Source organism: Myotis myotis, unplaced genomic scaffold (assembly GCF_014108235.1).
Source record: "Myotis myotis isolate mMyoMyo1 unplaced genomic scaffold, mMyoMyo1.p scaffold_m19_p_13, whole genome shotgun sequence".
Classification (NCBI taxonomy): domain Eukaryota; kingdom Metazoa; phylum Chordata; class Mammalia; order Chiroptera; family Vespertilionidae; genus Myotis; species Myotis myotis.
In genome coordinates this window covers 60,048-82,464 of record NW_023416317.1, presented here as the reverse complement: position 1 = coordinate 82,464, position 22,417 = coordinate 60,048, and the positions used below count along the sequence as shown (strand labels likewise).

The following is a 22,417-nucleotide window of genomic DNA, read 5'->3' as shown; positions in this document are numbered from 1 at the left end:
AATACTGTCAAACTTTTCCAGAGTGATTGTACCAGTTTGCATTTCCATTGGCATTATGGGAGTTGAGTTTAGTTTCATACAGCCTTTTCAGCACATAGTCTGGTCGATCCTTTTCACTTTAGCCCAGGGGTGGGCAAACGTTTTGACTCGAGGGCCACAATGGGTTCTTAAACTGGACCGGAGGGCCGGAACAAAAGCATGGATGGAGTGTTTGTGTGAACTAATATAAATTCAAAGTAAACATCATTACATAAAAGGGTATGGTCTTTTGTTTTTTTAGTTTTATTCACTTCAAACGGGTCGGATCCGGCCCGCGGGCCGTAGTTTGCCCACGGCTGCTTTAGCCATTCTGATCAGTGCATATTGCATAGAGGTTTTATTTTGTAGTACCCTAATGACTAATGATGTAGAGCACCTTATGTTCATTTGCTATTTGTATATCTTTGTTGGTAAATTGTTTGCCCAAGTGTGCCCATTTTAAAATTGGGTTGTTCTTGGGTTTTAAGAGTTCTTTACATATTATGGATACAAGCCTTTTATCTGACACTAGAGGCCCGATGCATGAAAATTCATGCACTGGAGGGGGGTCCCTCAGCCCGCCCTGCCCCCTCTCACAGTCAGGAGGCAACCCTGGGATCAGGAGAAGGCAACGCCCCATCACAATCGATAGTCGGACATGCCTCTCACAATGTTGCTGCTGCTGCTGCTGCTGCTGCTGCTGCTGCTGCTGCTGCTGTTGTTGCCCTGTGACATCTCTCTGTACTGTGGCTCATACTTGACACGCTGGGGTTGCGCCCCGGGTTCATGATGTTTAAGGCCTGGCTCTGGGGGTTCAGGCCTCCCATTGCCTGCTGCTACAGAGGGACAGCAGGTCGTGCCCCGCTGGCTTGCATGGCATTCAGATTCAGCAGGCTAGGTTAGAGGTGAAGGCAGGGCTGGCTGGACGCTTACTTGTTCGTGTGCTATTTGATGAGAGCTGCCATCAGCTGAGGTTTTGCTTGAGGATGTTGAGCATATGCTGCTGCTGGGGGAGCTGGGAGACTTCAGGGTCTGCAGCAGGTCCCACAGGGCATCTGGAGAGATGTTCTGAGGTGGCTGCACCTTGGGTCTGCATAGACATCACGGGTCTGGGCATGCCTCAAATTGACAGTTGCTGGGGGATGGGTGTCAGCTGCCACTGCTGGGGCTCGGGGGGCAGAATAACAGGCCCACTGACCTGGTTGGGTCACATTCAGGCCCATGGGGGCCATCTGGCTCTCAGGGGTCACTGAGCCTCAGGGGCATACTGTTGGTGCTCACCCAGTACAGATGCTGCTGTTGCTGTGCCTCACGTGCAATCTGCTGGGCACCTTCACTGCTGCAGGTGGGCCTGGGCGGTGGGCGGTGGGACTGGCACCTGGTTAGTGGGCTTCCCAGTGCAAACTGTGGTGGGGGGCTGAGTTCTGGCCACGCTGGAGAAGTCGGCTAGTGACATGCTCACAGGCGAGGTCTGGGGCATAGTCGGGGCTGTGGTGTCCAGGGTGTGCTGGGATGCGGGGTGAGGGGTCAGGGTGGTGCTGAAGGAGGGGAAGGAAGACTTGGCTGAGGCACAGTGCGGGTGTTGATGGTGGCATCTGCTGGCACATGAGCTATGCGTGCTGCTGGTGGTGCTATAGCTTCTGCTGGCTGAGCTTCTGCTTGATGTTGAGGTAGTAGGGAATGGGGCATGTGTTTTTTGGCAGTGTTTGGCATGGTAGCAGCAAAGAGCCATGAACTGCTTGCACACTCCGCAACCTCCATTGGTCTTGTGCTGGCAGCCCTTGGTGTGCTTCACAACCCATCTCATCTGGCAGGACAGCTGCGGGCACTTGGCATTGCGGCACTGGCGGACATGCCTCAGGGACTAGATGCAGCACTGGATGGCCTGGTGCCTCCACTCCTGGAGGCTCCTGAACTGCGGCTCACCACCACCCCTGCGGGAGCAGGGCAGCTCTGCCTCCTCCACTCCTGCTCCTGTGGTGGCCCGCCTCCTCCACTCCTGTTCCCCGCCCCCTTTGCTCTGGCTCCCCTGCCTCCTCTGCTCTGGCTCCCCGGCCTCCTCCACTCTGTCTCCGCAGCGGCGGTTACCGCCTCGTCCCCAATGGCTTCCTTGGCAGTGTTAGCGCTCTTTCCTGAGCAGCCAGCAGAAGAGTTCTCAGGACCCCCTCCTTCCTGGACTCGCCAAGAAACAGGCTGTTTTGGAGCCAACTTTTATTGTACTTGCTGCGGCGATGGAGCAAGCATTCCGCCAGGCTGCTCACGCTGTCCGCTCTCAGCGGCCGCCCTCTGGGACTGGAGGACCCTGGCGGGGCGCCGCCATCTTTGTGGCAGAGTGATGGTTAATTTGCATATTTCCCTTTTATTGGGTAGGATACTTGTGGCCCGGAGCACGAATTCGTACACATTGAAAGGAAATTAATTAGAAGAGATATTTTAATATCGTTATTCGCCCTTTCCCTGTAATAGCAGTGTCAACCAAATTCACAATCAACAATGACAGATCGAAACACACACATGCAATTGGCACCAGCGAGAGCATTATATGTATCACGCATGTGTGAGTCAACTTAGCCTTTTTTAGATATAGAACAAACTTGCTTAATTAGACCTGCTTTCTGATTTAGCTAAACTTTTTCCAGCCTAGTGAAGCACCCCAACTTCTCTTTCAGGTGATTGTCAGCAACATAGCAGTAAATATCAATATGAAGCAGATTATTATTGTGATCATGCAGGGAGAACAAAGGGTAAAATATTTAACTGCATCAGTGTTTGACTATATTCTGCACAGTGATGAAACCTGAAATCATTTTCAAGGTCCGCCATTTCTTCTTTTCAGTCAGGTCAAGTTTCTAAGCTTTTAAAATCTCTGTTTTCTGGCTAATGAAAAGAAAATAGGATTCCACCGAGTCTCCTACCTACCTACTCCAGGACTTCTGTGAGGATCAAATGAGATGAGGCATGGAAGACGCTTCACAGACATTTGGTTAAAGTGTAAAATGTTTCCACTTGGCTATAAAGCAGGTCCTGTTCCTGTGCTGAAGAAACTGCAAGGAGGCTAGTCGCTAGGAAGAGGAAGCTGGGTGTTGCTACATGACATCATTACCCGGACGGTTGGACGCTTAGCATGTTAGCCTTTTATATACATAGATAATTTGGTACTACTCTGTGGCTTGTCTTTTCATTCTCAACAGTGTCTTTCAGCGTGAAAATTTTTCTTTTAATTCCATTTTGAATTTTTTTAAATTTCCTCCTTTGAAGGACTGTATTACCTGTTATGTTCATTTGTTCTTGTGTACTTTCTAGTTTAGTCTTTATTTCCCTAAGTAATTTTTTTCTTTTATTTCAAATTCTTTGCTGAATTTTATTGCTTCATTTTACTTGTATCATTTTTCTCAGTGTCTAGTTCATTTTGAAATAGTATGATACAATTGTGATCTGATTTTAAAATTAAGAGGGTGAGTTCTTTGGACAAGTCCAAAATTTTTAGCTTCCTTTTGTTGTCTATAGGGATGTTACTTTGCTTCTTATTCTCCACTTTTTCTTATAACTTCATATTGAATATATTTTTGTTGTGTGTTTTTACATGAAGTTAGTTTTCCTGAACTTTGAGGAGGAGGCATGGTTCAGAGTATCTTTTCTAACTTCCCGGAGCTCTTTCACTGTTTTTGTGTGAAGTGTTTCAGAGCATGGCAGTGTGCTTTCTTCTCTACTTCTACTTTCATTTAGACCTTCGTCTCTATTGTTCCTTTCTCGTTTTGGGGTCATTTCTGGATGGGAGTTGGTTGGATCACTTTCAAGAGCTTATGGGGGCAAGATGGCTTCTTCCTTTCATCTCTCCCTGCATGTCCCTTCTATGGGCTCACTTCTGGAGTAGGCAGAACCCATCTTGTTTTTAGCTGCTGTTCCCGAATTGTCCTGCCATTACTTCTAGTCAATACCTATTGGATTTTTGTGGTTTTCCTATTTATTCCTAGGTCCTTCAGGTGCACCATGACTTTTCTCTGCTTTCTCTGCATAGGTCTTTCTTTTTCTTTTTTTCCTTGCACAGGCCTTGATAATGCACAGGTCATGCGACTATCACTTGCTCCTGACCCATTTGTGTGTGTGTGTGTGTGTGTGTGTGTGTGTGTGTGTGTAACTACCTTGTTAGCTAGTTTAGTTTAGTTGTAAAAGTTTTTGTTTATTGGTTTTAGGCTTTGCTGTCTCATTGTATCCGATATGTGGGGTTTTGGAGAGAAGAAAACTATAGCACCACTGCCATCCTCTGAGAACTACACTTTTTAGGAAAACATTTGTTTATGTATTTACTTATTTTTAACATTTTTATTGATTTCAGAGAGGAGGGAAGAGGGAGAGAGATAGGAACATCAATGGTGAGAGAGAATCATGGATCGGCTGCCTTCTGCATGCCCCCTACTGGAGAATGAGCCCGCAGCCCGGGCATGTGCCCTTGACTAGAATCAAACCCGAGACCCTTCAGTCCGCAGGCTGACACTCTATCCACTGAGCCATACCAGCTAAGAAAAATTTTAAAGTCAGGTCCTGTTAAGTTAGTTTCCTCATCTATGAAAAGTACCTCATAGTATGAATAGATAATAATGGAAAACTTAAGTGCTTGGTAAACAGTAAGTGTTCAATAAATAGTAGTAGTTATTATGTTAATAATGCTTCTATTGAGTGCTTTTTTTTTACCTCCCTGTAGTTTCAAGTTCTTTGCTCGCCAATTTTGACATGGAAGAAAATAAAAGGTTTCGTAAAAGTAGTTATTGAAGGTTTTTTAGCAGGGGGAGATAAATCAGAGCTTTCCCTTGGGTAACTTGTGTCTAATTCAGGAAAGTCAAGGAGATTATTATGGGACTTTAAACTAGAAGAAATGAGAATTTGAAATACAGCAGTGTTATTGGGAATGGACATCAAGACTCAGACAGCAATATGGTTATGGTTCTGTAGACATTTATCTTTCCATCGTTCTCATCTTGCCAGAGTTCCTGTATAGGCTTTCTAAATCAGTGTTCACCAACCGGTGGTCTGTGAGGTCTGAAAGGCTGGCAACCGCTGTTCTAAATGGTTCCCTAACTTCAGTTTTGCTTGTCTGGTCTAGTCTCTAATCTCTGCTATTAGCAGTGGTTGTGCAACAATGGAAATATCATATTATTTCCATGATTAAAATCTTACCACCCTACTCCTTGCTTAAGTTAAAATTTAGATCCTTATGACATTTTAAGGTTTATGATCGAATCTCTACTTACCTTGCTATCCCTTTGTTTTCCTGCTCTCCTAAACATAGTAAACCCTCAATTTTGCAGACCTGGATTTAACGGACAAAATTTCTGGTCTGTTATGTAATGTGAAAATTAACACCCTCTTAATTTTAAAATTTTTTAACCAAGCTATCTTTATAAATAAATTAACATGTTATTTTTTTTCTACAACTATAGTCTACTTTTTAAATCTAGAAATCAATGTTCGTAAACAGTGTTTGGGGAATGATTAGCACATAATCACACCGTATCGCGCTGGCAGGTTCTGTCTTGGCATGGTGTGGCTTTCTGCAGCCGTTTTAATGTGTGCCAGCTGATGTTCCAATGCGCACTAAGCCACGCTCCAGCCATGTGCATTTGTTTGCTCGTGGTGACTGGTGAATGCATGTATTTACTAGATCTGTTCAGTATAAATTTAAAATACCATTCTGTGAAGTTAAACTTTTCACACATATTTAATTTTAATTACATAAATGTGTCTACATAAGTAAAAACTGGTGAACTAATTTGCCAAATTTTTAACATACATATTCAGGGAATAACGGACCTTCAGCTTTAATAGACACCACTTTGCCCATATTATTCCGTTGTATCAAGGTTTTGCTGTACTGTACTCACAAATTCTCCAATATATCATGCTCCCTCATCCCAGTGCGTTTCTACATACTGCGCCCTCTCTCTAGAACAGATCTTTCTTTTCCTTTGTGCTCATCTTTTAAGATAATCTTTGAAGATAATATACTATGGGGTCTAGAAAACTTTCCTTGACCCTGGTTAAGCATATCTTAGCCCCCTATAGTATTTAATGATTATTATACTTCTATATTTTGCTATGCTATCATTTTTTTATTTAGAGTATGAATTCTCTGAAGACAGCTAGACTCTTCTTTTGTATCTTTTCCTGCCACAGAGTAGCTTAGAGATGCACTCTGTTCACACTGATGTCAGTCCTCAGCAGGCCATTTTACAGATGGGGAAACAAAGGAAGGCTTACCTGTCTTAGGTCATACAGATGAAAAAATGACTGAACTGAAATTTGAACCCAACCAAGCTTCTAGACCAGCTGTGGGCAAACTACGGCCCGCGGGCCGGATCCGGCCTGTTTGAAATGAATAAAACTAAAAAAAAAAAGACCGTACCCTTTTATGTAATGATGTTTACTTTGAATTTATATTAGTTCACACAAACACTCCATCCATGCTTTTGTTCCGGCCCTCCGGTCCAGTTTAAGAACCCATTGTGGCCCTCGAGTCAAAACGTTTGCCCACCCCTGTTCTAGACTCTAGCACTACCCAATTCTTTCTAAACAGTTTTTTTTTTTTTTTTTTACCTTTTTGTTTGTATTGTCATCAAAATTTTACATCCACACAATTTAGTGAATGTATTAATAAAACAAAGGTCAGTTCAGGGCCTTGGTTTTACATTTACAGGCAATTTTGTCAATCCTCACTCGATATTTTTCCATTAATTTTTAAAGAGAGAGTTGAAGGAAGTGGGGGAGACAGAGAGAGACACATTGATTGCTTGTCATCCGCAAGCACCCCGACTGGGGCTGAGGAACAAGCTTGTAACTGAGGTCTGTACCCTTGGGACCTATTGAAATCAAACCTGGGACTCCTCTGTGGGCTGACACTCTCTCCACTGAGCCAAACCGGGGCTAGGGCTACTTTTTTTTTTTTTTTTCAACATTCCACATATAAATGATACCATGCAGTGTTTGTCTTGCTCTTTCTGGCTCATCTCATTTAGCATAATGTCCTCCTGGTTCATTAATGTTGTTAGAACTGACAGGATTTTTAAAGGGTGATTGATATTCCATTGTATACACAGTGAATCTCAATGTTGTCTATAGGTTCTGCCACTTTACGTGAAAAGACCTATAATGAACCATTTTTACCATAGACTGTTTGATATAAAACAAGAGTTAAGTTCCTATGGCATCTCATTAATGTTATAACAGAACAATCTTGAATGAAGTGATGTTTTTTGAGGACCTGTTGTATACATTACATTTTTATATATATATATATATATATATATATATATATATATTTTATTGATTTTTTACAGAGAGGAAGGGAGAGAGATAGAGAGTTAGAAACATCGATGAGAGAGAAACATCGATCAGCTGCCTCCTGCACATCTCCTACTGGGGATGTGCCCGCAACCCAGGTACATGCCCTTGACCGGAATCGAACCTGGGACCCTTCAGTCTGCAGGCCAACGCTCTATCCACTGAGCCAAACCGGGTTCGGCTACATTACATTTTTTTAAATTCATTTATCTGTTGCAAACACTTCGGTTGTTTCCTTTGGCTGTTGTGAACAATGCTGTAATGAACATGAGAGTACAGATATCTCTTCAAGATAATGGTTGTTTTTTACCTTTATGTATATACCCAAAAGTGGGATTGCTGGATTATATGATAGTTCTATTATTACTTTTTGGAGGAATCCCTATGCTGTTTTCCACAGTGGCTGCACTAGTTTACATTCCCACCAACAATGTACAAAAGGGTTCCCATTCTGTACATCCTCTTGTCCTTTTCATAATTGCCATCCTAACACCTAATGAGGTGTTATCTCATCGTTGTTTTTTTAAAATATATGTATTTTGATTGATTTCAGAGAGGAAGGGAGAGGGAGATAGAAACATCAGTGATGAGAGAGAATCATCAATCGGCTGCCTCCTGCACATCCCCTCCTGGGGACCGAGCCTCGCAAACCTGGGCATGTACCCTGGACCAGAATCAAACTTGAGACCTGTCAGTCCACAGGCTGACGCTCTATCCACTGAGCCAATCAGGTAGGGCTATCTCCTAGTAGTTTTGATTTCCGTTTCCCTGATGATTAGTGATGTTCAGCACCTTTTTTTGTATCTGTGGCCATCTGTATGTTTTCTTTAGAAAAATCTTTATTAAGATCATCTCATTTTGTTGTTTTGTTTTGCTGTTGAGCTGTATGATTTTGGATACTAACTCTGTATTTAATATGTGGTTTGAAAACATTTTCTCTCATTCCATATGCTGCCTTTTCATTTTGTTCATGGTTTCCCTTGCTCATTGGAGGCTTTTTAGCTTGATGTAGTTCTATTTGTTTAATTTTGTTTTTGATGTCAATTCCAAAAAATCATTGCCAAGACCAATGTCAAGAAACTTACTTTCTATGTTTTCTTTTAGAAGTTTTATACTTTCACATCTTTCATTCAAGTATTTAATCCATTTTGAGTTGATTTTGTGTATGGCATAAAGTGGAGTACACAAGTTTTATTCTTTTTTTTTTTGCATTTTTCTATTTTTTTCCTCAGGTTTGCAACATTTATTTATTTTTCTTTTTTTTTTTTTTCACCTTGTCACACCACCGATGGAAGCAAAACAACACAACACGCTGCCGCTTCACCCAAAAGTGGTGTTTTTCCTTTGCCCTTTCTTGACGGCTCAGTGGGTAGGTTTGCAACATTTAATGCTTGGAAAAAGTTAAATGACTTTTGTCTGACTCATGACTTTTTAAAAAATTTAATCATTGTTGTTAAAAGTATTACATATATCCCCTTTACCCCCCATTGACTCCTTCTAAGTCCCATACCCACAGGCCATCACTACCCTATTATCTGTGTCCATAAGTTATGCATATCTTTACTATATAATAAAAGGGAATATGCAAATTGACCGTCACACCATCGCATATATGGCGGCACCCACAGCAGAGGCCAAGTTCCCATAACAGGCCTTAACGAGCAATCAGTGGGGACTTGAGGCTGGACCACCCTCCCCACCCCCCATGGGGCTTGACAGGGCACCTCAGGCCGAGCCCTGCCACTCGGCGGGGCTTGACAGGGGACCTCAAGGTGCACCCCCCGCCCCAATGCCAGGCAGGGGACCTGAGGCTGTGCCCCCCACCCCAGTGCTGGGGGACCTGAGGCTGCGTCCCCCGCCCAGTGGGGCTTGATAGGGGACCTGAGGCCACGCCCCCCACCCAGCACCAGGTCGGGGGGACCTCAGACTGTGCCCCCCCACCCGCGGGGCTTGACAGGGGACCTCAAGGTGGGCCAGCCTCCCTGGTGCTGGGCCAGGGGACCTCATGATGCTCTCCCCACCCTGGGCTGGGGGACCTCAGGCCATGCCCCCCACCCCAGCACCAGGGAACCTGAGGCTGCACCCCCTGCCCAGTGGAGCTTGACGGGGGACCTCAAGGCACTCCCCTCACCCTGGCACTGGGCCGGAAATCTCACACCGCGCCCTCCGTCCGACGGGGTTTGACGGGAGACCTCAGCCTGTGCCCCTTGCCTGGCAGGGCTTGACAAGGGTGCAACCGGCCAGGTCTGGATCCAGCCTAATGAGGGTGGAGCCAGCCAGGTCTGGGTCTTGCGTGATTTCGAGGCACATGTGGGTGGGTGGGGACTAGACTCTGGGTCCCGTGGTGCACCCTAGACACTGACAGGAGGACGATTTTCATATACATTTTACTAATTTTATTTCATCTCTTGACAGTTATAGAGAGAGGGCAAATAGCAATATTAAAATATTTCCTCTAATTAATCCCCTTTTAATGTGCATGATTTTCGTGCACCGGCCACTAGTATGCATATAAGTTTTTTGGTTGATTTCTTCCCACCTAACTCAGCATTCCCTCTGAGATTCCACAGTTGGTTCCATGTATCTCGGTCTCTGGATCTATTTTGTTCTACAGTTTATTTTGTTGGTTAGATTCCACATATGAGTGAGATCATGTGACACTTGTCTTTCTCTGACTGGCTTATTTCGCTTAGCATAATACTCTTCAGGTCCCTCCATACTGTACCAAAGGATAAGAGATCCTGCTTTTTTTTTCTGCTGCATAATAATCCATGGTGTAAATGAACCACAGTTTTGTTTTTGTCCTCTCATCTACTGATGGGCACTTGGGCTGTTTCCAGATCTTGGCTATTGTAAATTGTGCTACTATAAACATAGGGGTGCATATATTCTTTTTGATTGGTGTTTCAGGTTTCTTAGGACATATTCCTAGAAATGGAATCAAATGGCAGGTCCATATTTAATTTTTTGTAGAAACTCCATTTTTTTTTTTTCCGTAATGGCTGTAGCAGTCTGCATTCCCACGAGTAGTGTACTCGGTCTCCCTTTTCTCCACATCCTCGCCAGCCCTTGCTGTTTGTTGATTTGTTGATGGTAGCCATTCTGACAGGTGTGAGGTGATACCTCATTATCATTTTAATTTGCATTTCTCTGATGATCAGTGACTTTGAGCATTTTTTCATATGTCTCTTGGTTATCTGTATGTCCACTTTGGAGAAATGTCTAGGTCATTTGCCCATTTTTTAACTGTATTGTTTGTCTTCCTTTTTTTAAGTTGTATGAGTTTCTTAAATATTTTGTATATTCTTTTTTTTTTTAAATATATGTTTATTGATTTCAGAGAGGAAGGGAGAGGAAGAGAGAGATCAAAACATCAATGATAAGAGAGAATCATTGATTGGCTGCCTCCCGCACACCCCACATGGGGGACCAAGCCCACGACCTGGGCATGTGCCCTGACCGGGAATTGAACCTGTGACCTCTTAGTTCGTGGGTCGATACTCAACTGCTGAGCCACGCTGGCCGAGCTATTTTGGATATCCTTTATCATATGTATCCTTGGCAAATATGTTCTCCCATACAGTGTGCTTCCTTTTCCTTTTGTTGATGGTTTCTTTTGCTGTGCATAAGCTTTTTTATTTTTATTTTTTTAATATATTTTTATTGATTTCAGGGAGGAATGGAGAGGGAGAGAGAGACGGAAACATTAATGGTGAGAATCATTGATTGGCTGGCTCTTGCATGCTCCCTACTGGGGATCGAGTCTGCAACCTGGGCATGTGCCCTTGACCAGAATTGAACCTGGGTCCCTTCAGTCCACAGGCTGATGCTCTATCCACTGAGTCAAACTGGCTAGGGCTGTGCATAGCTTTTTATTTTGATGTAGTCCCATTTGATTATTTTCTCCTTAGTGTCCTTTGACCTAGGAGAGATTTTGATGGCTATGGTTTCTTCTAGGTTTTTTTTTTTTTTATGGTTTTATGACTTACATTTAAATCTTTTATTCATTTTGAGTTGGTTCTTGGGAATGAAGTTGGTGGTCTAGTTTTCACTTTTTTTGTATGCATCTGTCCAATTTTCCCATACCAATTATTGAAGATACTGTCTTGACTCCTTTGTATGTTCTTGCCTCTTTTGCCAAATATTAGTTGAATGTAATGGCTTGGGTTGATTTCTAGGGTCTCTGTTCCATTGATCTATATGCTGTTCTTATGCCAGTAGCAGGCTGTTATTACAGTGGCTTTGTAATATAATGTGATATCTGGTATTTTGAACCCTCCAACTTTGTTCTTTCTCATGATTGCCACAGCTATCATGAGAAAGGGGTCTTTTTAGTTCCATATAAATTTTGGAGTATTCTAGATCTGTGAAATATGCTGTTGGTATTTTAATAGGGATTGCATTGAATCTGGAGATTACTTTGGGTAGCTATGGACATTTTAATTATGTTAATTATTCCAATCCATGAATACAGTATATTCTTCCTCTTGTTTATATCTTCCTCTGTCTTTGTTTTCAATGCCCTGTCGTTTTCAGAGTGTAAGTCTTTTACCCCTTTGTTTAAGTTTATTCCTAAGCATCTTCATTTATTTTGTTGCAGTGATAAATGGGATTGTTTATTTAGTTTCTTCTTTCTGTTAATTCACTATTGGTATATAAAAACGTCATTGATTTCTGGGTGTTAATTTTGTAGCCTGCAAATTTGCCAAATTCACTTACTAAATCTAGTAGTTTTTATGGTGGAGTCTTTAGGGTGTTTTATGTGCCATATTATGTCATCTGCAAGTAATGAGAGTTTTACTTCCTCCTTTCTAATTTAGATGTCTTTTATTTTTGCTTGTCTCATTCCTGTGACTAGGACTTCCAGTACTATGTTGAATATGAGTGGTGAAAGCGGACATCCCTATCTTGTTGTTCCTGTTATTAGGGGAAATGGTTTTAGTATTTGCCCATTGAGTATGATGTTTGCTGAAGGTTTGTCATATATAGCCTTTATTATGTTGAGATATAGTCCCTCTATTTCCACTTTGCTAAGAATTTTTATTAAAAATGGGTGTTGGGCCCTAGCTGGTTTGGCTCAGCAGATAAAGCGTTGGCCTGGGGACTCAAGGGTCCCGGGTTCGATTCCGGTCAAGGGCATGTACCTGGGTTGCAGGCACATCCCCAGTAGGGGGCGTGCAAGAGGCAGCTGAATCGATGTTTCTCTCTCATTGATGTTTCTAACTCACTCTCCCTCTCCCTCTCCCTTCTTCTCTGTAAAAAAGTCAATAAAATATATTTTTAAAAAAATGGGTGTTGGATTTTGTTGAATGCATTTTTCTGCATCTATTGATATGATCATGTGATTTTTGTCTTTCAATTTATGTGATGTATCACGCTTATTAATTTGAATATTTACCAGCCTTGAATCCCAGAAATAAATCCCACTTGGTCATATTGCTGGATCCGATTTGCTAATATTTTGTTGAGGGTTTTAGCATCAATGTTCATCAGGAATATTGGCCTGTAGTTCTCTTTCTCTGAAGTGTCTAACTGGTTTGGGAATTAGGTAATGCTGGTCTCCTAAAAAGCTTGGAAATGTTCCTTCCTCGTGGATTTTTTTGAATAGTTGGAGGAGGTGCTCGCTTCGTCAGCACATATACTAAAATTGGAACGATACAGAGAAGATTAGCATGGCCCCTGTGCAAGGATGACATGCAAATTCATAAAGCATTCCATATTTAAAAACAAAAAAAGAATAGTTGTAGGAGGATAGGTGTTAGTTCTTCTTTGAATGTTTGTAAAATCCCTGTAAGGCCTAATGGACAGCCAGGGCTTTTGTTGTTGTTGTTGTTGATTACTGCTTCATTTTCATCATTTTTTATTGGCCTATTCCAGTTTTCTAATTATGTTTTTGGAAGACTGTATTTTTCTAGGAATTTGTATGTTTCATCTGTGTTGTCCAGCTTGTTGGCATATAGTTGTTCATAGTGTTTCCTTTTAATCCTTTGTATTTCTGTGGTGTCCATTGTAACTTCACCTCTTTTGTTTCAGATTTTATTTATTTGGGTTCTCTTTGTTTCCTGATGAACCTGGCTAAAGGTTCATCAATTTTGTTATCTTTTCGAAGAACCAGCTCTTGGTTTTGATATTTTGTTTGATTTTTTAGCCTCTATGTCATTAGTTTTTGCTCTAATCTTTATTATTTCCTCCCTTCTACTTACTCTGGGCTTTTCTTGTTCTCGTTCTAGTTCTTTAAGTTGTAGAGTTAAATCGCTTATTAATTTTTTTTGAGGTAGGCTTGTAGTGCTATGAATTTCTCAAGATTGCTTTTTGATGTGTCCTACAGATTTAGGGTTGTTATGTATTCATTTTCATTTGTTTCCAGGAACTTTTTTATTTATTTCTTGATCTTGTTGGTAACCCATTCATTGTTTTTTCCTGCTATTTAGCCTCCATGTTTTGGAGTTTTTTTTATTGTAGTTGATTTCTAATTTCATTCCATTGTGATCTGAGAAGGTACTTGATATGATTTCAATCTCCTTAAACTTGTAGAGACTTGTTTTGTGTCCTAACATGTGGTCTATCTTTGAGAATGACCCATGTGCACTTGAGAAGAATGTACATTCCGTAGCTTTTGAGTGAAATGTTCTATAAGTGTCAATTAAATCTATTTTGTCTAGTATGTTGTTTAGAATCACTTTTTCCTTGTCAGTATTTTGTCTGGAAGCTCTATTCAGTGATGTCAGCAGGCTGTTAAAGTCCCTTACTCTGACTCTATTGCTGTTGATCTCTCCCTTGAAGTCCTCCAGAAGTTTCTTGGTAATATATTTAGGTGCTCCTATATTGGGTGCAAATATGTTTATCAGGGTTATCTGCTCTTGTTGGATCAGTCCCTTTAGTATTTTGTAGTGACCTTTATTGTCTCTTGTGATGGCCTTCATTTTGAAGTCTGTTTTGTCAGATATTAGTATTGCCACCCCAGCTTTTTTTCATTTCCATATGCATGGAAAATTTTTTTCCAGCCCTTCATTCTCATTCTATGTGTCTTTTGTTCTGAGGTGACAGCAAATATATGGGTCATGTGTTCCTCTCCATTCAGCTACCCTATGCCTTTGATTGGAGCACTTAACCCATTTACATTTAAGGTTATTTTTTTATAGGTACTTATTTATTGCTATTTTAATTCTTTATGCCTATGTTTCTCTCCATTCTCATTACAGCAGTCCCGTTAGCATTTCTTACAGTGGTAATGTTAAACTCCTTTAGCTTTTTTTTTTTTTTTGGTCTGGGAAGCTCTTTATTTCACCACATATTTTGAATTATAGCCTTGCTGGATATAGTAATCTTGGTTTCAGATCCTTGCTTTTCATTACCTTGAATACTTCATGCTATTCCCTTTTGACCTGTAGAGTTTCTCGTGAGATATCAGCTGACAGCCTTATGGGAGCTCCTTCTCTCTTTGTCTTTAATTCTGGCATTTTAATTATGATGTGTCTGGGTATGAGTCTTTTTGGGTTCTTCTTGCTTGGGACTCTCTGTGCCTCCTGGACTTGTGTTACTTTTTCCTTCACCTGGTTAGGGAAGTTATCTGCCATTATTTCTTCATACACAGTCTCTATCTCTTTCTTACTTTCTTCTCCTTCTAGCATATCTGTGATGTGAATATTAAATTTCATGTTGTCCCACAACTCCCTTAAGCTGTCCTCCTGTTTTTAAATTGTTTTGATTTTTTCTTTTTAGTTCTCTGATTGAGTTATTCTTTTCTGCCCAGTCTTCTAATTCAATGATCCAATCCTCATCTTCTCCCAATAGGTTGTGTATTCCTCCCAGTGTTCTTTATTAGTGCTATGTCATTCTTCATTGCTACTATATCTTGTCTCATGCTGTTAAGCATCTTTGCCATCATTATGCTGAACTTTTATGTGTGATAAATATATTATCTCCATTTCATTTAGCTCTTCTGAAGAATTCTGTTCCTTCGTTTGGGACTTTTTTTTTCTCCCCATTTTGGCTGCCTGTTTGAATTTGTGTCTGTTTTAGGTAGATCTGCTATGACTCCCAATCTCTAGAGCAGGACAATCTCAGATGCTGTTTGTGACTGATACTAAGTACCCTGTTTGAAGCAATTAGCAATCCACAGCTTGTTGCTCCCTCTGCTGGGACTGGGACCAAGATGTACACCAGGGTCTGCTTTTCCTAGCCCAGGGCCTGCGATTATCATGCAAGGAAAGACTCAGAGTCTCCAGAGACCAGCCTCTGCTTTGCAGTCCCATCGACACTTAGACTTGATTAGCCTCAGGCTCTTGATCACAGGGTAGGTTGAGAGGTCTTCCAACAGGGCGGGACAACTTCTTTACCCCCAGGCAAAGACTGCTTAGATATCAAAATTGTATCTAAAGATTTCCACCACAGGGTGAGGGAATGACTCAGGAAAGGAAACCAAGGTGGCTGCCCTGCAGTCTCTAACCCCAGAACCCCAAGCCTGGACTCCCCTCACACAACTCCAGTCTACTCAGCTCTCCCTCTGCCAGAACCCAATGTGAGTGCCTCACACGAAAATTTGTGTGTTGGCCCTTTAAGATGGTGCCTGCATTTCCAGCCCTGTCTCCAGCTGTCTGGCAGACAAGAGCCCTGCTGCTTTTCATAGCCAGATGTTTTGTGGGCACCTTTCTCAGTTCTTGTGGTATGGGCTTGGGATTCTCAGTGGGAATCCTCCCATAGCTGAGATGTCCCTCCAGAACTTCAGTTGCTGTCTGTGGGAGCCCAGCCACCCCTTTCCTGTCTCCACACTTCCAGTCTCGGTGAGGTCTCCACTTTCTGTCCTTGGCTATCAGGGTTCTCTCCAGCTAGTCCTCAGTTGATTTTTCAGGGTGGTTCTGTATTTTAGTTGTATTTCCAGTTTGGACCTGGGAGAGTGTCTGTGTAGCTTCCACTTACTCTGCCACCATTTTGGAATCTTCCAGTTTCATTCTTTATTTAGCATGTAGCTATTTAGTTTTCCCAAGACTATTTATTAAAGAGATAGTCCTTTCCCCATTGTATACTCTTGGCTCTTTTGCCAAAACTTAATTGACCCCATATTCTTGGCTTTGTTTTTGGGCTTTTTGTTCTGTGTTTTGCTAGTGCCATACTGTTTTGGTTACTGTACCTTTATTGAATAGTTTGAAATCTGGCAGCATGATGCCTCCACTTTGTTGTTCTTAAGATTGCTTTGGCTTTTCTGAGTCTTTTGTGATTCCATACAAATTTAGGATTTTTTTTCTATTTCCGTGAAAAAATGACATTGGAATTTTGATAGGGATTGCTTTGACTCTTTTGATTGCTTTAGGTTGTGTGGACATTTTAACAATATCTTCCAATCCATGAACATGAATCTTTACATTTATTTTTGTCTTAAGTTTATTTCATTATTGTCTTAATAGTTTTCAGTATAACAATCTTTTAGTTTCTTGGGTAAATTCTCAGTATTTCATTGTTTTTGAGGCTATTGTAAATAGAATTGTTTTCTTTTAAAATTTATTAATTTTTTTTAGCGAGGAAGCATTAGAGGGGGACAGAGAGAGAGAAACAGACATCAATTTGTTATTCCACTTATTTATGCCTTTATTGGTTGCTTCTCATGTGTGCCTTATCCAAAAATCAAACCCCTAACCTTGGTATACTGGGACAGTGCTCTAACCAACTGAGCAACCCGACCAGGGCAGGGTGTTTTACATATAATAATATGTTGTCTGTAAATAGAGACAGTTTTACTATTCTTTCCTGACTTAGTTGCCTTTTGTTTATTTTTCTTGCCTAATTGGCTAGGACTACCAGCAATATCCTATATAATAATAGGCTAATATGCAAATTTTCCCTTTGACCAGGAGTTCAACAGGGGGCGGGGCCAGCCAGCCAGCTGCCCACAGTCCCTCCCCAAAGCCAGTCTGGCCTGATCAGCCCTGATTGGGGTGTGCTGGCCAGGCCCCACTCATGCATGAATTCATGCACCGGGCCTCTAGTGTTGAATAAAAGGGCACACCTTTTTTGATATTTGAAAAAAGGCTTTCAGTTTTTCACCATCAAGTATGACTTTAGCTGTGTCAGTTTTGTTTTAAAAACATTTCCATTAAATTTTTTTCCAGTTTATCTTAGTTTTATTATATGTAGGTGGAGATTCTGAGGAAGGATTATCCATGTGTAGGTAGTTCTTAGATCAGAGTACAAATGTTTCTTGCAGTAGATGCTGTGCTTTAAGTGATTTTTTTCCCCTTTTTGATATTATGTAAAGGAAAAAACTTTCTAAATCTATCTATTTTTCTATTTGTTTGTTCATATATTTGTTTGTTTTGAGAGATAGAGAAACATCAAACCCGTAACTTGGATTTGTGTGCTGACTGGGAATCGAACCCTGCCACCTTTTGATATATGGGACAACGCTCCAACCAACTGAGCCACACTGGCAAGGGCAAATCTTTATTTAAATAATTTACTTAGAAATTTTAAAGTAGCACACAACTCTGGGTCAAACTTCCAAACACCAATAAATAATAAATTTTACAGAGATTTTCAATAAGGGGCTGAAGGTTGAGCCAGGAGTCAAGTGCAAATCAGCTTAACCCAAACACACTTTTTTTGTTTTAATTGGTATGGGGAGGTAGATGAGTAAAGTAACTTGAATCTTTAGAATGTTAGAGAGAATCCTTATCATGAATATACAAGTTGCCAAAAAAGAAATCTGAGCTTGCACTGAGGTCCTGTCCGAATGTTTTCTTTACCTGTTGAAGTTTTCATTTTCATCTGATTGCATTCTTTATGTGTACAGCCATCCTGAGATATTTGTCACTCTAAATTGAAAAACTCACTTTCAGCCCTGGCCAGTGTGGCTCAGTTGGTTGCAGTGTTGTCCCATGCACCTAAGGGTTACAGGTCAGGGCACATGCCCAGGTTTTGGGTTTGATCCTGGTGGGGGCATTTATAGGAGGCAACTGATTGATGTTTCTCTTCTGACATCAATGTCTGTCTCTCTCTCTCTCTCTCTCATTCTCTCTTTCTTCCTCTCTAAAATTAGTGAAAATATATCTTCAGGAGAGAATTAAAAAAGAAGACAAATTTACTTTTGGTGACAAATTCTCTTCAGAATTTTTGTCATAAGTTTATTGCTTTGGATCAGGTACTATACCATCTTCAGATATGAAGTTCTGTTTTAAGCAGGGAAATGTGTAATATTTCAAAGGTAATTTTAAAATAAAAAAAAATTAGACAAATATATATTTTAACATCACTTCCACATTTATATAAAAACAGTTTTTATTGCCCTGGCTGGTTTGGCTCAGTGGATAGAGTGTCAGCCTTGGTACCGAAGGGTCCCGGGTTCATTTCCGGTCAAGGGCATGTACCTCGGTTGCAGGATCCTTCCCAGCCAGTCCCTGGTTGGGGCTCATGCAGGAGGCAACTGATTGATGTGCTTCTCTCACATCAATGTTTTTCTCAGTCTTTCCCTCTCTCTTCCATTCTCTCTAAAAATCAGTGGAAAAATATCCTTGGGTGAGGATTACAAAAAAAAAATAATTCTCCTAAGAAAAGTTTTTGTTTTTGAAGCAGTCAGTACAAAATGTGAGTCCAAAAATTATGTTCATACTTGTGTCACATGGTAAATACTTTTTCCATAATACATTCAGAGTAAGAAAGAGACCATTTTAAATGGGTGGGGGTGAGACTGTCATTCTTAGTGGGGACAGTTTTTCTCTCCCAGGGAACATTTAGCAATGTTTAGGAACTTTATGGTTGTCACACTTAGGAGTGTTGGGGGATTGGGTGCTATTGACTTCTAGTGGGTAGAGGCCAGAGATGCTACTTCACATCCTACAACACAGGACATCCCCCTTTGACAATGAATTATTCAGTTCACAATGTCATTAATGCCAAATAGATGAACTCCAGAATGAGGGATGGTAAGGGATCTACACACACACACACACACACACACACACACACACAAATGTCTTGTGTCCAGTAAATATAGGTTAAAATATTCAATTTCACCAGCAGTGAGTAAAATGCAAAATAAAGTGTTTTTCTACTGTCTGATAATTGGAGTTTTAAAAGGTTATGATACTGGAATGAATCAGGTGTTTCTATACCAATGGTACTGTAAAAGTGCTGCAGCATTATGGAAGGGCTTTTGAAAGTAGGTGTCAAAGTTTTGATATTTATACTTCAGACTCGTGACTTAGTAATTCCGCTAAGAGGAATCTATCCTAAGGTAATAAACAGATGCCTGCAAAGTTAGGACATTAACCATACAATAATTTTTAATTGTAATGAACTGGAAGTAAACCTAAATTTTTTTGCTGGTTTGTTTTTTGGGATTATTTTAAAATTAAATTTATTGGGTTGACATCCTATCTAATAAAAGAGAAACATGGTAATTAGCCCTACCTCCGCTACCCTTTCCATTGGCTAATCAGGGTGATATGCAAATTAACTGCCAGCCAAGATGGCGGCTGGCAGCCAGCCAGCTTGAAGCGAACATGAGGCTTGCTTGCTTCAGTGACGGAGGAAGCTAATGTTCCCCGCCTGCCGCTGCCGGCCTCTGACCTTGCAGTTTGAAACATTGTTACAAATATAGAAGCTAAACAAAACCCCAGAAACCTGCTTTCGGCCAGCCGGGATCTCAGAGCTGGAGTTGATACAGTGTTTCGATTATAGAACCCAAACAACCCAGATACCTGCTTTCAGTAGCCGAGGCCTAAGAGCTGAAGCCAAGCCTCAGAGCTAAAGCTGGCCCAGAATAAAAAAAAGAAAAAAAGGAGCGGTTGGGAGCTTCAGTCACCTGCCAGCCTGAAAACAGCCCACAGCCCCTCACCCAGACTGGCCAGGCACCCCAGTGGGGACCCCCACCCTGATCCAGGACACCCTTCAGGGCAAACCAGCGGCCCCCACCCGTGCACCAGGCCTCTATCCTATATAGTAAAAGGGTAATATGCCTCCCAGCACTGGGATCAGCGGAACCGCGAGGCCTCCCGGCACCGGGATCAGCGTGACAGGGGGCAGCCCCCAAACCCCCTGATCACCCTGCTGCTCTGTGTGACCGGGGGCAGGGCCACAACCTCCCTATCCGCCCTGCTCTGTTCGTGAGGGGAAGGCACCCCAACCCCCTGATCGCCCTGCGGCTCTGTGTGTGACAGGGTGCAGCGCCCCAACCCCCCCCTCCCCTCACGGGCCCTGCTCTGTGTGTGACGGGGTAGAGCCATAACCTCCCCATCGGCCCTGCCCTGAGTGTGACAGTGGCGGTGCCCCAACCCCCTGATCGGCCCTGCTCTGTGGGTGCTAGAGGGCGGCGCCCCAACTCCCCTATCAGCCCTACTCTGTGAGTGACGGGGGGAGCTCCTCAACCCCCTGATCGGCCCTGCTCTGTGCATGACAGGGGGGAGCTCCCCAACCCCCTGATTGGCCCTGCTCTGTGCATGACAGGGGGTGGCACCACAACCTCCCCATGGACCCTGCCTTGAGTGTGACAGGGGGCGGTGCCCCAACCCCCCAATCGGCCCTACCCTGACCGTGACTGAGGGTGGCATCGCAACCTCCCGATCTGCCCTGCTCTGTGCATGACGGGGCGGCGCCCCAGCTCCCCAATCAGCCCTGCTCTGAGCCCGACCAGGGGCTGCACCTAGGGATTGGGCCTGCCCTCTTCCACCTGGGAGCAGGCCTAAGCCAGCAGTTTGTTATCTCCCGAGGGGTCCCAGACTGTGAGAGGGCACAGGCTGGGCTGAGGGACCCCCTCCTCCCCCCCCCCCCCTGAGTGCACAAATTTTTGTGCACCGGGCCTCTAGTTGGTTTATAAAATAATATAAGTTTGAAATGTACAATTCTAAGATACATCATCTGTATGTTGCATTGTGTGCCCATGACCCAAAGTCAAACAAACCTCCCTCTCTCATAATGCATTCCATACCCTGTACTCTTCACTAACCCACCTAATCCCTTTTTCCTCTGGTAACCACCATACTGTTGTGTGTGTCCGAGTTTTTGTTTGTCTTGTTAGTTCATTTGTTCACTTGTAGAGCACATGAGTGAAATCATGATATGGTTCTTTTTCTGTCTTGAGTTTTTTCACTTAACATGATACTCTCAAGATCCATCCATCCATGTTGTTGTAAGTGGCAACCTTTCCTCTTTTCTTGTGGCTGGGTAGTATTCCATTGTATATATGTGCCACAACTTTATCCAGTCATAATATTGAGGGATACTTCAGTTGTTTCCATGTCTTGGCCACTGTGAATAATGTTGCAGTGAACATAGGGGTGCGTATATATCTTTACCAATAAAGGTTTTCAAATTTTTCGGGTAGATACCCCAAAGAAGGATTGTTGGGTTATATGCTAACTCTGTTCTTAATTTTTTGAGGAATTGCTACTGTTTTTCATAATGGCTGTACCAGTTTACATCCCACCAGCAGTGAATGAGGGTTCCTTTTTCTCCACATCCTCTCCAACACTTGCTATTACTTGTCTAATAGCCATTTTAATAGGTGTGAGTTGGTATCTCATTGTGGTTTTCTGTCAATAGCATGCCATTTTGATTATTGTCGCTTTGTAGTATAATTTCAAGTCAGATTGATTCCTCCGGCTTTGGTCATTTTTTATCAGGTTTGCTTAGGCCAGTGATGGCAAACCTTTTGAGCTTGGCGTGTCAGCATTTTGAAAAACCCTAACTTAACTCTGGTGCCGTGTCACATATAGAAATTTTTTGATATTTTTGATATTTATTTTATATATTTAAATGCCATTTAACAAAGAAAAATCAACCAAAAAAATGAGTTCGCGTGTCACAGGTTCGCCATCACTGGCTTAGGCTATTCAGGCTTTTTTCTGGGTCCACATAAATCTGATGACTTTTTTGTCCTGTTTCTTTAAAAAAGCATTGGTATATTTCAGGGGATTATAGTAAATCTGTATATTGCTTTGGGTTATATAGCCATTTTAACTGTTGATTTTTTCAATCCATGAACGCAAAATCCTATCCAATAAAGAGGTATGCAAATTGACCATCACTCTAACACAAGATGGCCGTCCCCATGTGGACACAAGATGGATGGCAG

The 22,417-nt window shown here is 42.1% G+C and overlaps 1 protein-coding gene and 2 non-coding genes across 7 annotated transcripts in view; 2 read left to right on the top strand and 1 right to left on the bottom strand.

The window, feature by feature from the left end:
* Positions 1 to 22,417, top strand: part of PPP4R2 (protein phosphatase 4 regulatory subunit 2) — a 67,000-nt gene that overhangs the window by 8,322 nt on the left and 36,261 nt on the right. The window contains exon 1 of one of the 5 annotated variants that reach the window (XM_036331546.1): positions 8,599 to 8,722. The exons of the other annotated variants lie outside the window; for them this stretch is intronic. The gene's annotated coding sequence lies outside the window, so the exon portion shown is untranslated. Of the gene's footprint in view, positions 1 to 8,598; positions 8,723 to 22,417 lie in introns of those variants that run through there. 5 annotated transcript variants of the gene reach the window in all.
* Positions 8,626 to 8,756, bottom strand: LOC118668749. Its single transcript, XR_004971749.1, has one exon. It is a non-coding gene; the product is annotated as a small nucleolar RNA SNORA21 (small nucleolar RNA).
* Positions 12,971 to 13,077, top strand: LOC118668718. The gene has a single exon (XR_004971725.1). It is a non-coding gene; the product is annotated as a U6 spliceosomal RNA (small nuclear RNA).